We start from the raw sequence: 15765 nt of genomic DNA, 5'->3' as shown, positions 1-15765 counted from the left end.
CAAACTGAAGCGTAATCTAGAATCTTCTCTTTGACTTCAAAACTCCATAACTTCTTCAATTCAACTTCGATGCTCGGTCCGTTTGTTTGTACTCGTTACTCATTCCATTGTTGACATGATTCTTCATCTGAGCATAACATTTAGCATTAATAACTTGAAAAAACTCAAACAATTGTGATCCCATAAAAGACATTTATGACAATATTAAGCAAATTTAGCAATTTAAGCCTAATTTCTCACAAATAATCCCCATAAACCACTAAGTAAATGTGTAGTTTCAAGCTTTTATCACAACCCTCAACCAGCTTCTTCTTAGTCCCTTTCAAGCTAAGTGACAAAAATTAAGTCTTTTAGCTTGAAAATTAAAAACAAAATAAAACTTGCATCTAAACTATCCTAAATCACTTCCGTAGATTGACATGGTTGCATTTAGCATATGCAACAAGCCTTTAAACCCCTAGGCAGCCCTAGTTGGACATGTTGTAGTCTCGTGAGGGTTTTTAACGATGATACTAATAAACATCCAAACCTAACCTAGCCTAACCTAGACTCAAACAAAAATTTTCAGATCACTATGTATATTTGTTTCAAAAATTGTGTCTACATACACAATTCAAATAATTAACATCCCATAAATATAAATAATAAACAACTATTAATTAAACGTTTATTATAGACCCTCTCATATGAACAACGACAAACCCGGATGATTTTATGCACAACATCTCCCAAGAGTTTTTCTCCAAAAAAAAAAAAAAAAAAAAATCGATACAATCCTACAATCAAACTCCATAGGCTCACTTTTGAAATCACTCTCCACTAATGTAGAATCCAACACTACCTTGGATTATTAGGTCTTTATTATGGTTGTAATGTTAGTCTAGAGTAATGGTTTATGAAAGAATAGAAAGGAATTTTAACAAAATTAAGAGACTTAATTTTTCCTTCTCTTCTCTTCACCATCAATCTTTTCTTCTCACATTAACATACCCTTTTTTTTCGGTTTTATTTTATTTTAAGAAACAATTCTCTTTAAGGAAGAATACACAATCAAACCCCATCTTATCATTCCGCTCTTCCCACAACCCCCAACCTATCTAGTTGCATTAATTCAGGTTGTGATTCAATTTCACACAACTTCTACCCTCACTTCTTCAATTGATCGCACCAAGCTCGTGCTAGGATTTAGTCTCTCAAACATCAAACAGATAGGAATGTGTTTTAGGCTTATAATCAAGGTGGGTTATAGTAGGTGTAAAAAAAGAAAATACGGCAAATAATGTGTTTAAAATGGCCCAAAAGTGTTAACTAGTCATAAAAATCTAAAAGGTTGGCTTGAAAAGCTCAACCAGTCCAAAGAGAGAATTGTCTAAATCCTTTCCTAAGTAATGTGGAGGATTTCGCCTCAACTGGTTATCAAATGAGTTCTAGAGTTTATGCACAATTTTCAGAAAAATATTATTGCCCATAAAATCACACATAAAACGTCCCTAAGTTTCCGAATTACTCAACCAATCAAACCCATTCCCAAGAGAGTCGTAAACTAGATGAAATTGACACCTACTAACATCCTTACACTATGCAAAAGTTAATGTCTTCTCAAAGTTACATTTTGTCACAATCATAGTGCTATCATTTGCATACAAAATAATCCCATAACTAAACAAAATTGAAAACAAAATACAAAAAAAAAAAAAAAAAAAAATCCTCATAAATCCATAAATTCAAAAAAGTTTTGGAAGAGACTTCTCTTACCCCAACCTAGTATCTACATTGTCCCCAAGGTACATATGTAAACAAAAGGAAAAATTACCCCCTTTTTTAATAGTGAAGTGCGAATTCGCGTGATAATTCAATCACCTCCCTCATTTTATTCCATTGTTTAAGTCAAGTTCCAACTGAAACAAAGAGACTTTCAATGTACCTTATCGGCAACACACCTCAATTGTTAAATATATGAATTTAGAGAAACAAATACAACATCAGAAATTAAAAAAAAAAAAAATTTAATTCAAGTACAAACCAAAACAAATTCAAAACAAATTCAAAAAAAAATCAAAATTAAAGTAAAGAGCTTGGATTGCCTCCCTAGAAGCGCTTTATTAGAGTCGTAAGCTCGACCTTTTTTTTTTCTTTTTGACTCCTTAAATCTGAATTATCAAGGAAAATCAAATCCTTCATATCTTTAATGCCACCATCTACATAAAGCTTCAATTTCTCTCTTCCCCTCTTATTCTCAATTTCCTCATACATAGTCCTAAAATTGACTACTCAAGTTTCTGGGGGTGGACAAGGGTATTTTTCTTCTAAGGTTTCAGCTACTTTGTCATCAAGGATGCTAATCTCAAAAACATGTATCTACCTCGAATGGATACTTCATAGTATCAAAGACATTAAATTCAACTTGTTCATCCTTTACCCTAAAGATTAGCTTTCCTAAACATCTATCAGAGTCTTACCCATGCTAGAAAATGTCTTTCTAAAATTAGAGGTACTTCCCAATCTTCTTCCATATCAAGCACAATAAAATCTACTAGGAAATTCAATTTATCTACTTTTATTAAGACATCCTCTATTACTCCCCTAGGATATTTTATAGACCTATTTGCTAATTGAAGATGAACAGTGGTTGGTTTTACTTCTCCTAGGCCTAATTTCTTAAAAATTGAAAAGGGCATCAAATTTACAATAGCATCTAGATCACATAAAACCTTATCAAAATGAAAAATACCTATTGTGCAATGAATTGTGAAATTCCTTGGATCTTTGAGCTTTTGTGGTAGTTGCTTCAATAGCAACACACTACACTCTTTCGTAAGCATCACCGTCTCATGTTCTTCAAATCTCCTCTTCTTGGTGAGACTCTCCTTTAGAAACTTTGCATACTTCGGCATTTACTCTAACATGTCTACAAAAGGAATGTTAATGTGTAAACTTCCAAACATGTCCATGAACTTACCGAATTGCTTGTCTAATTTTCGTTTCTACACTCTGTGAGGATATGGAAGGGTCATTTCATCATTCATTGCCATGTGGGAAGTTTTGTTGGTTTCTACCCTTGTGCCAATACACTTTGTCGAGGCATGCTTACTTCTGGTTTCTTCTATGCCACAACATGGTCACTTTTGTCCACTTTTTCTTCTATGAGTTTTAGCCCTTTTTCTTCTTCCTTGATTGATTCCTTCAACTCCTTACCACATCTCAGCATGATAGCATTGATGCTCTCCTTCTGATTCTTCTTCGTATCACTTGGTAATGAACCTTGAACTCCTCCTAATAAAATACTATGTATTTGTCCCAATTAAGTCTCAAGGTTCCTTATGGAAGCGGATTAATTTTGCAACAAGTCCTCATATTTCTAGAGTTGAGCTTCATTCTTGTCAAATCTTTTACCCGATTTCTCCATAAACTTTGCAAGCACATTCTCCATGTTGGATTTCTTCTCTTGAGGTTGGAAGCCCAATGGTGGTTTGTGCTAATTGTTGTTGCTCCATGAAAAGTTTGGATAATTGCGCCATTTTGGAGTGTATGTGTTAGAGTATGGATTCCCTTGCCCTCACTAAAAATTGTTGATATAATTTGCTTGTTCCGGTTGAGCAAATGGATTCCCTTCTTAACAATCCTTTGACAAGTGATTCCCTGCGCAGAGTTCACAAGTTAGAGGAGAAGAATCAATTACATTTACCTTTAGAGCAGTACCCAATTGTTTCTGAATAGCTGAAAGTTGAGTAGCCAATGGGGTGTAACCATCTACATCATGCACCCTCTTAACTCTCCTTGGTAAATTCCATTCCGAAGACTTCAAGTAATTGTCGCTTGCCATCACTTCAATTAAATTGTAAGCTTCCTCTGCTGTTTTTTTTTTTTTTTTTTTTTTTTTTTTGAATTCAAAGCTCTCCCACTTGTAGCATCTATCATAGCTTGTATATTTGGCAGCAACCCATTGTAAAATGTTTACACTTGCGACCATATTGGCAATCCATGATGAGGACACTTCTGTAAGAGATCTTTGTATCTTTCCCAAGCTTCATAAAGTGACTCCATATCTTCTTGGTAAAAAGTAATGTCACTTCTCATCTTGGCAGACTTGATAGGTGGAAAATATTTCATAAGGAACACCTGAACTAACTCATTCCAAGTCGTGATACTTCCAGGTAGTAGAGAAATTAACCAAGCCTTAGCTTAATCCCCAAGAGAAAATAGGAAAATCCTTAGCCGAATTGCATCGTCAGATACCCCATTATGTCTGAATGTGTCGCTACCTTTGAAAAATTGGCAATATGCAAATTAAGATCATCACTAGACAACCCTACAAATTGTATCGAATGTTGTATCATCTGAATAATGGTTGGCTTTATTTCAAAATTATTCACTTGAACTGGTGGTCTCCTAATGCTAAAATAACAACCTTCAATAGTAGGACTAGAGTAGTCCTTCAATGCTCTTTGAATAACTACAGCTCCACCAGTTGCATTGCCCCCTGGGATTTCCTCATTCTCATTTTCTTGATTCTTCACATCTTGATTTTATAATTACCCATCTAGCCATTTCAATAGATTTTTGTGAGTTGGCTTGCCTTTTTTTCTTTTCTCAACTTTCTAGCCATTCTTTAAATCTCTGAAACAAAAGGATCAAGATCAACACCTTTAGAACGTAAGCTCTCTAGGATCTAAAAAACAAAAAAAATTAAAATTAAAAAAAAATCAAATTAGCAACTAAATAGCTTGTAATGATATTGATGGAAAAAATAATTCCCTGGTAATGGTGCCGAAAACTTCTTGTGATTTTCGCAAGTGTACAAAATTATTAAAGTAATAAAGTGTAAGTATACAGATGTCAAACCCTAGGGAATTACTAGTTACCAATTACCAAAATAAACTATCCTATTACTATTTGATTAATCTAACTTTTATCAAGAAAAACCTAGATTAAAATAAATGATGGAATTTTAAAAACAAAACTGAAAAGAAGACAAACTCAATAATTCTTTGGTTTTAACTCAAGATGACTAACCTAAGGCATAGATTTCACACCAAGTCTTATTCATATGCATTGACAACTCATGCTAATTTCATTAAGCTCTTCCCAAAGGTCAAACTTCCTAAATTTTCAATAATTTTCTCTCAAAACAATTATCAAATTATCTCCTAATTACTAACCCAAATTATCTCTAATCAAATTTAAGCAATTAGAGATCATTACGTTCTATGGAGTTTACCAAAACCTCACAAGTCACGGCAACCTATCTATAGCATTCGCTCAACCTATGGTTTTACTACCTTAGACCAACTAAGCATCATCTCTCGCTCTCAACTTAGTCCATTAATTCATCCAATTCTCAGGCCCCTAAGAATCAAAAGAATTAGGCATAATAATAAAACTTAGGAAGCAATCTCAATAGCAATTACACAAGTTATTCAATACATATTCAAGAGATTGGGCTACCTCTTAACCCTAGAAAATAAAGTTAGTTCATAGCAAATATAAAAAAACAAAAATCTTTATGAAAACAAAAATCATGAGTTTAAGGAAGAACAAAGAAAATTTTCTCTATGATTTTTCTCCAAAAGCTCCAGAAATTCTGATGCTCTTTTCTTTTCTTCTAATGGTTTTCCTTTTGATCTCCCCTAAAAAGTTTCTCAAACAATGTTAAAGACTTGTATTTATATCGCACAAGGGTTATGGTTTCTTTTCCCCTCATTCTACTAAGTTTAGGACTCTTTAAACCCCAATTTCCTAGTCAAACATGGAAATAAATTTTCCAGTTTTTGTGAGTGTGTTGTGATACTATGCTGTAGCATGGTTGGTTCTGACTTTGTTGTGCCCCAGCACAGTGCCACGGCATGGCGTCCAAATCTTCTCTTCAGTTCAGACCTTGCATCATTCTTCAGCACTCTAGAGATGGTGATGTTTGAGCATATAATGTTCGAATCTAGCCCACTAGTAAACATATGAAATGTAGCTTCGAATCATCTTTCCAATTGTTCAAGAATCGTCTCAATCCGAGGTCCACAGATGTAGTTATTGTCAAAATACTGAAGCATAATCTAGAATCTTTTCTTTAACTTCAAAACTCCATAACAACTCTAATTCTCGATCCATTTATTTCTACTCATCACTTATTCCATTTCTAACATGATTCTTCATCTGAGCATAACATTTAGCATTAATAACCTGATAACACTAAAACACACCCGTGATCCCATAAAAGACATTTATGAAAATATTAAGCAAATTTACCAATTTAAGCCTAATTTCTTACGAATAACCTCATAAACCACTAGGTAAATGTGTATTTTCAAACTCTTATTAGTCCATAGGAACAAAGTTCCCTTGTTCTACTATTTTCCATAAATTGTAATCTATGGACCTAATATGAAGTCTCATTCTAATTCTTTATTGTGTGTATTTTACATCACAAAATAATGAGGTCTTGTAGTACAATGGCCTTCATTAAAGAGAGGTATTGATGTACTAGCCATCCATATCTAGATCGGTTAACTCTTGAAACTATTAGGTTTTCTACACAAGAGCCCAAGCTCTAATACCAATTGTATAACCCTATATGGCAAATATTCCTTTTTGGGGGGGTGGGGTTGGTGTGAATATGAATCAATGAAAATAAATGCAGAATAAAAAATTTCAACAACACCAACGAATAGCAATGAGTTTAACTAATCAATGTGCAATAAGTAAACTCAACAAGCAATGAATGAGAATGATAATGATCAATAAAGATAAATAGTGGTGAGCAATAAATATAAACAAGTGATGATTATTTTCAAGTAAATATGCAAGGAATAATAATTGAGTTGAGAGAGAATAAATGCTTAGAGATTTATAGTGGTTCGGAGCTATATCTACAAGCCTCCAGCATCCACTTCTTCAAGACAACCTCTTTGAAGTTCCACTAGAATCAAATTTTGCCTTTTACACTAGTTTGATAGGATTTGTCTCTTACAATAGTTTGACAGGATTTCGCCAAAAAGATGTTTGAATAAAAGCTTATTAATTACTTCCTCTTAAACTAGGCTTAAACACACATTAAGAACAATACTCTCAAAGGTTTTCAATATGAGTACAAGAGAATGGTAATGATTTGGATTTTTAGCTCAAGGGATTATGTGATAATGTCTTTTATAAGAATTTTGTTTCTTTGGTATTCTCTCTATCTTTCTTTGCAATAAAACACTCTATTTATTGCTTGTCTCTTCCCTTTGAAGTAAATAGCCGTTTCTACATTTAATGCAACTTTGAAAAGCTAAAGTACCTAGAGGAATGGGCATTCCACCATCACGAATGGTCGTTCTCGACATAATGGATACTTTTGCTTAGCTCTTGGGTTTACGGAATGATCATTCTACCAATGCAAATGGTTGCTCCACCAGCGCAAACAGTCATTCCACCGCGAGGAACAGCCGGTCCATTGGCTCCTTGAAAATCCATAAAATTTTAGAAGCATGCGCAACTTCCTGGAACGATGACGTTCTGCCACGAATGATATTTGAATGGGAACAGTCATGCAACATGCTTGTTCCATTTGAAATATTTGAACTTCAACATGATCTTCAAGGCTTGTTCTAATTTGTCAAAGGTGCAAAATCATTTGGATTTTGACTTGAATGGAACGGATATATAGCTTGGTTGTGTCATTGGAAGCGACTTGACATCATTTTGGGTAGAAGAATGCACAATCATCTGGAACGTGGTTGTGCTGTAAGGAACATTCATTTGGGCAACTCAATGAAACATGAAACTTTTGTTCCTTCATCCTTCACGGTCATACCAATTGGGAAAACTATATTTTATTTTGGTTATGACTTCTTGTCATACCTTTGTATGTTTTTTAAATACAAATCAACGTTTTGAATCGTTTTGGTACATCAAAACACATGAGGGCTCAACACCTAATGTCTATATGCTTTGTCCTAGAGTGATGTACAAGATCTTTAGACAAATTTATGGCACTTGTGTTGTCACAATGAATTGGTATGCTATGCATTTTAAAACCAAAATCTTCAAGTTGTTGCTTCATCCATAGATGTTGTGCACAAGAACTCGCTGCTAACACATATTCAGCTTCTATGCTAGAAGTAGCCACTAAATTTTGTTTCTTTGAAAAACCATGACACTAGCATGCTTCCTAAGAATTGAAATGTTCTAGTGCTTTTCCTAACTATCCTACAACATCCAAAATTAGCATCTAAATATCCTATAAGACTAAAAAAGATCCTTAGGATACCATAAACCAATGTTTGTTGTTCCCTTCAAGTACCTAAGAATCCTTTTTACAATACTCAAGTGAGATTCTTTATGACATGATTGGAAACATGCACATGCATATGCTAAACATGATATCAGGCCTAGATGTAGTCAAGTACAATAATACACCTATCATGCTTCTATAATGCTTTGTATCAACACTTTTACCTCTTTCACCAGCTTCTAATTTGAGTGAAATTCTCATAGGAGTAGGTTGATCTTTTGCCTCATTTATCTTGAAGCGCTTGAGGAGATCATTGATGTACTTGGATTGATTTAGCAAATTCTCATCCTTTTGTTGCTTTATTTGTAATCCAAGAAAATAATTCAATTCTCCCATCATACTCATCTCGAATTCTCCCTACATCATCTTAGAAAATTCCTTGCAAAGATTTTCATTACTAGCACCAAAGATGATGTCATCAACATATATTTGAACTTTTAGGAATTTAATTAAGGCAAAATGTAGCGGAAATTAATTTTTTTTTATTAAAAACTAAAGCCGACGATCCTTGTAATGAATTAAACATTATTTACATGCCATGAAAATATAATAAACCATTCAAGGTTTCGATTTCATACCAAACGTTGGCGGCTACTTTGATTGATTGTAGAAAAACGCTACCACTTCAAGAATAGAAGTGAATGAATGGTAATCCACATAAAGACAAGAATCCACACAAGACCAGTTTGCTAGAATGAAGATGGCAGTTCAAGGAAGAAGAGAGGATGAAAATTTCAAAGAGACATTTGCTCTCTCACTTTAGCTTAGGTGGCAAGACTAAAAGATTAGGGTAAAATTATTTTTGTTGCCCTTTTTATAGGGCAACCAAAACCCTAATATGCTTTGAAATATTATTAAAACATTCCTAGTAATGTTTAATATTAATTTCTTAATATTTAGATATTACTTGTTCCCCAAGTAAGAGTTGGTATTTCATTATTATTATTATTAATTATTTAATGCATATATAAATACATGTGTGTATATATAAATAAATAAATATATAATCTTTTAAGCGCTCCGTAAGATTTAACAAAATACCCCTTCGTCTTGAAAAGATGAAATTGCCCTTATCCATTATTTTCCTGAAATTTTCTTTTAAGTGTGTGACTAGTGAGTAGTATCATGATTAACACCCTACAAATCGTCTCACTACACACAGACCAAGATTGGCCTTTAGCAAGGAATCATGGTCACTTGACAGATACAGATTTAGCGTAACAACTACTTATCAACGTTATGGTTATTGTGCAATCAATCCTTTCATCATATTCATCTATTATCTCATCAAGGTTTGAAGCACAAAAATGGTGTCAACTTCAACTATGAAATTCCTTGACATATTTCTATTTGGTTATTGGACCAACAACAAAATGAAATTGAATTCAAGCAACAGCTCAATTCCACTATGGCCACAGATTTAATGTCGTTGCCTTTTACTAAATATCTCACCGAGATAATTTCTCTTGTACCTAGGAGTGATAAATCCTTTGTCGACCCACCATATTAATAGTGTACTTCTCGACGTAGTCTATCACTACTATACTAATTACCCTAAATAGGATTATGTTTGGCTAGCGTCAAACTACACCAATATTTACACATGCACCACCATCCGTTAGAGGATGTATTCCATAGACACTAGGGTTACCATCTATATGGAATCCTCTATATGGGTCAGTCTGGTGAACGTGTGAATAACAAGCACTTATGCATCGCACCATGTTGTTACCAAATAGTTTTGACATGTGAGATTTGTCACCACCTTTTCGTATGGCTGTTCAATGTTATGACAATCTTACCATATTATATGTGCCCTTAGTCAGGGCTATGAACATTTCTAAATGGTCACCATACGTGCTTATAGGAATCTCACAATCAAGACTTATAGCTACTTGATTCCCTCATCACGGTTTCACCACTCTGAGGACATATATTATTATATACATTATAAGATGCAATTTAATAACATAAATAAAGCTTTTTATTAATAGAATAACACAATGCATAAAGTTAATTTACAATATTTGATTGGCTCTAAGGCACCTAGTCTAACAATATCCCACTTGCACTTATAGCCAATCATTCACGTATTTTACACTAAACTAAGCTAGGTGCTTATCATGCTTCTGCTATGACAGAGCTTTCTAAGTGAGTATGCAATGTCGTCATTGGTAGGTACTCTGTTTATTTGTGCATCTCCTCTTTGAACAATTTCTCTGATCAGGTGGAATCGTTGAGTATGTGTTTGGATCTTTGATGAGAAGTGGTTCTTTGGTGAGACTGTGGTTATTTAGCTTGAGCAATGGTTCAACAATGCTGGGAACTACACCAAGTTTAGTAATGAACTTCTTGGTCCAAATTGCCTCTTTGGTTGCATCTGATAATGTAATGTACTCAGCCTCCATTGTAGAATCAGCTACAGTAATTTTCTTCAAAATTTTTGAACTCACCACAACTCCATTGAGACAAAAGAAAAAACTTGATTGCAATTGATAATCATGTTTGTCAAATTGAAAACTAGCATCACTATATTCTTTTATAGTGAGTTCATCTTCTCCTTCATAAACGAAGAACATATCCTTAGTTCTCTTAAGGTACTTAAGAATGTTCTTGACTGTTATCTATTGACACTCACCTGGATCCAGTTGATATCTACTACAAATGCTTAATGCATAAGAGACATCAATCTAAGTACATAATATGGCATACATTATGGATCCAATAGAGGATACTTATGGGATCCTATTCATGTTATCTCTCTCTTCGGGTGTTTTAGGACACATGTCCTTTAAGAGATAAATACCATGTGACATAGAAAGAAATCCTTTCTTGGATTCTTCTATATTGAATCTCTTTAGTACCTTGTCAATGTATGTATCCTAACTTAGGCCAAGCAACCTATGTGATATATCTCGATAGATCTTGATACCAAGGATGTAGGCTGCTTCTCTTAAGTCCTTCATGGAGAAGCACTTGGATAACCAATTCTTTATTGTCTATAAGTTCAACATATCATTCCCAATTAGAAGTATGTCATTGACATACAATATTAGGAATGCCATTGTGCTCCCACTAAACTTATTATAAACACAAGGCTCATCTTTGTTTTTGATGAAATCAAATTCCTTAACAACTTCGTCAAAATGAATGTTCCAGCTCCTTAAAGCTTGCTTAAGTCCATATATGGACCTTTACAACTTGCATACCTTTTTTGCTTGTCTTTTAAGTACGAAACTATCGGGTTGTGTCATATAGACATCCTCTATAAGGTTTCTGTTCAGGAAAACCGTTTTGACATCCATTTGCCAAATCTTGTAGTTATGGTATGCAGCTATTGCAAGCATTATCCAAATGGACTTTTGCATTGCTACTGGTGAAAAGCTTTCATCATAGTCTATGCCATGCGTTTTTTTTTTTGAAACCTTTGGCACATTGCTTTATAGGTATGCACGTTACCTTCCATGTCAGTCTTCTTCTTGAAGACCCATTTACATCCTATGGGTTTGACCCCTTGGGGTAAACCCACTAGAGTCCATACTTGGTTTTGGTACATGGAGTCTATTTCATATTTCATGGCTTCTAGCCATTTAGCGGAATCTAGATCTGATATAGCATCATCGTAGGTTCTAGGTTTGTCAATCTGATAAACCAATATGTCGTCATGCTGAGTCATAAGGAAACCATATCTCTCAGGCTCACGACGTACTCTCTCAGACTTATGTATCTTCTGTGTGGTATAAGGTGGTTCACTTTGTTCCACATTTGATGGAGTAACCTCCTCATGATGTTCCTCCATTTCTGGTGGTACATGTTCCTCATTTGTTATATCCCGTGGAGTCTGAACTTCATTGAGTTTGACCTTTCTTCCATTAGAACTTCTTTGAAGAAACTCCTTCTCCAAGAAGACCCTAGTTCGAGCTACAAATTTTTTTCGCTTTTCTGGTTTGTAGAAATAGTATCCCATGGTTTCCTTAGGATACCCCACAAATATACATCTATTAGATTTTAGGCAAGCTTATTTGATGTCAATTTCTTGACATAAGCACTACAACCCCAAATTCTCAAATAAGACAATTTGGGCATTCGCCCATTCCATCGTTCATATAGAGTCTTATTCACAAACTAGGATGGCACATGGTTCGGTGTGTGAATCGTAGTCTCTAAGGCATAACCCTAGAATGATACAGGTAGATCAAAAAAACTCATCATTGATTGAACCATGTCAAGTAAAGTTCGATTCCTTCTTTTAGATACACCATTATGCTGAGGTGTATATGGAGGTGTGAGTTGTGATACTATTCCACATTCCTTAAGGTATTCACCAAACTTCAAGCTTAAGTATTCACCTCTTCGGTCTGACTGAAGAGCTCTAATACTTTTGCCTAGTTTATTTTGTACTTCATTTCTGAATTCCTTGAACTTGTCAAATGATTCAGATTTATGTCTCATTAAATAGACATATCCATATCTACTAAAGTCATCAGTAAATGTGATGAAGTAAGAATTTCCTCCTCTTGCTTGAACCATTAATGGTCCACATACATCGCTATGGACGATCCCTAATAGTTTTATAGATCTTTCACTGATTCTAGTGAAAGGTGATTTGGTCATTTTGCCTAAAAGGTATGAATAGCATACCTCATAAGATTGGAAATCAAATGGGTCTAAAGCTCCGTCTTTGTGGAGTTTTACAATGCGAATCTGATTAACATGACCTATCCTACAATGCCAGAGAAATGTTTGGTTCAGATCGCCGTGCTTGGCTTTCTTATTTTCAATATTGAGTATTTCATTATTATCCATATCTAGAACATATAAACCATTATGTAATCTAGCATTTCCATAATGAATATCATTTAAACTAAAAGACAACAATCCATTATATATTTTAAAACGATATCCATAATTGTCCAAATTAGACACTAAAATAACATTCTTCGAAATCGAAGGTACATGATAGCAATTCATGAGTTCTAAAATAAGGCTTGAAGACAATGATAAATGATAGTCCCTTACGGCTAATGCAGTAACTCTAACTCCATTCCCGACGTGTATGTCCACCTCCCCTCGATCAGCCAAGGTATCTACTTCGTCACAATCCTTCCATATTAGTACAAATGTGAGATCCACATCCAGTGTCAATAACCAAGATGTAATAGGAGATAGGTTAGTCTCAATCATGAACGTACCTTTAGAAGAAGAAGAAGTAGCAGTCTTCTTCTTGCTTGCTAGGAAGGCCTTGTAGTGTTTCTTCGAATGGCCAATTTTTCCACAATGAAAACAACCTACTTTTGCATACTTGATATTCCCTCCCACTAGCTCATGAGCTTGTTAAATCTCAAGCTTAGCCTTGGCTTTTCCTTTATCACTACTACAGTTAGCATCGACCAACATCATAGTATTTGACATATTCATGTCTAGCTCTAGTTATGGCCTCCAATGTCTTCAAAAGCTTATGAAGGTTTTTTTTTTTTTTCCCCCAGTATTCTTGACAAAGTCAAGAATGAATTGAGAGAAAGTATCAGGTAAGGATTGTAAGACTAGGTCTATTGCTAAACCTTCGCCAAGACCATATCCTAAAACCATTAATGTCTTAATATACACCATCATTTTGAGCATATGAGGCCCAACTTTGGTACCCTTGTCCATCTTGCCTCTAAACAATTTGTGTGACACCTTATACCTCTCCTTTTGTTGAAAGGTTAAAACCATGGTGGATATATCCATGTTCTCATACTGTTTTTGCAATTTTAGGTGTCATTGACGCTAACATAAGATACTTTATAAGATCGATCTTAGTATCATGTAGACATTGTTAATAAACGTCTCTTTGTTCCTAGGTGGAATCATTATCAAGCTCTAAAGCTTGCTCTATGGTATGTAATTTATCTTCAAACTCAAATATAGACTGAAAATGTCTATACCAGTTTTTAAAATTTTTATCATCAAACTGGTTCTCTTTTTCGATAAGTGATCACCATGATAGTGTATTGGTAGTCATTTTGTGAGTCTACAATTGCAAAATAAAGAGAGTTAATTAATCCCATGTTATGATTTTAATTAATCAAGGTTTTTTAATTAATTAAATGCTCCTACTATTTTACTGAAAATTTAATAGCCCTCACTATTAAACTCTGGAAGGCCTATTGGTCTTCCTAGTGGGCCAAGATCCCATCAATTTCATTTTAAACCTTCGTTGATCGAACAAACCAAAATAGATTGAATTAGGTAGATCAAACAAACTCAATTTATACCAACTAATGGCACCAATCATTAATCCTCAAATATAAATTGGGCCATAAGACCAATTACATAAGTCAATGGCACCAACCATTGAGCTCAAGTGTAACTCTTGGATCAGTAGAGTAGACACTACATGTCAACTCGTGCATCATTAAATTATACTTCTCTACTATGCCTCTAGTACGTTTTCAACCTTTGTTGATTGAACAAGTCAAAACTACTAGTTAAGTCTTTACCGAACACCTTTAAGGAAAAACTCCAAAATGACTTAGCCTCCCACTAGTAGAAGTGTACCCTTCGCTGATGCAAACAAGGTTACGGCAAATAATGGTTTGGCTAGGCCCATGGTGTTGGAAGGCATGAATTAGACTTAATATCTTTAATAAGGGTTTTGTATTTGGTCTCATCATTTTATTATCTTGGTTAACATGTTATAGTCATAACATCCACCCTTAGCATGCATACTATGCAATAAAAGTAAACTTGTTGGTGCATTGCCTTAAATAAACCAAATTCCTCAAGCCTAGAGGAATTTGTATGTCAACCTAGGTAATAGAAAATAAAAGAGAAATCTTCAATTTAAAAACCAGCCTTCTTCAATCCAACGCTTCTTCTTCTTGATCATTACATTAAAATAAATTCTAATTTAACTTTACAAAAATAATAAGAAACCTCAATTTACATGCGAGGGGAGTAAGATGAGAGAAAGAATTACAATAGAATATAAAGAAAGGCAAGGCACGCAAGCCTTATTTAAATTGAATTTAGAAAACCCCAAAATGAACTAATACTAGATCTAAAAGCAAATGCACCAAACACCATGCAAATCCAAACACGTGAATATGCATAAATCAATAAAAAATTAATCTGATCATTTTGGTAAATTACGAATTATCCCTTGAAGTTAAATCTTGTTGTGTTTAAACCTAACAAGTTATAAACTTTTCATTTTAGTCCCTGTAAGTAAATGATCAGATTCACGCAGCGGAAAAACACAATAAAATATTTTTAAAACTGAATCTGTCATTACTCTAAACCCAAAGTCCGAGCAATGATTATAATGTTTTGCATGTTAATGAACAAGTCTGTGTAAAAACCAAATCCATACAAGGATTCAGAACACATTACCAATGTTTGGAGGCTCCTTGAATATCTCTGATTTGATCTCGCTCCCGATTCAAAGTAGAATCGCACTCACGTCATCCACACTAAGATAATCTGTAGAACCAAAAAGGGATTCGCTAGATCCACTT

The 15765-nt window shown here is 34.3% G+C and overlaps 1 non-coding gene across 1 annotated transcript; it reads left to right on the top strand.

Annotated features, from left to right (window-relative positions):
- The first annotated feature begins 3976 nt into the window (after positions 1-3976).
- On the top strand, positions 3977-4080 carry LOC116130714. Its single transcript, XR_004128116.1, has one exon. It is a non-coding gene; the product is annotated as a small nucleolar RNA R71 (small nucleolar RNA).
- Positions 4081-15765: the final 11685 nt, after the last annotated feature.

This window comes from Pistacia vera, unplaced genomic scaffold, assembly GCF_008641045.1.
Source record: "Pistacia vera cultivar Batoury unplaced genomic scaffold, PisVer_v2 Contig223, whole genome shotgun sequence".
Classification (NCBI taxonomy): domain Eukaryota; kingdom Viridiplantae; phylum Streptophyta; class Magnoliopsida; order Sapindales; family Anacardiaceae; genus Pistacia; species Pistacia vera.
Note: the sequence above shows the minus strand (reverse complement) of the source record. Positions and strands in the feature narration are given on the sequence as shown.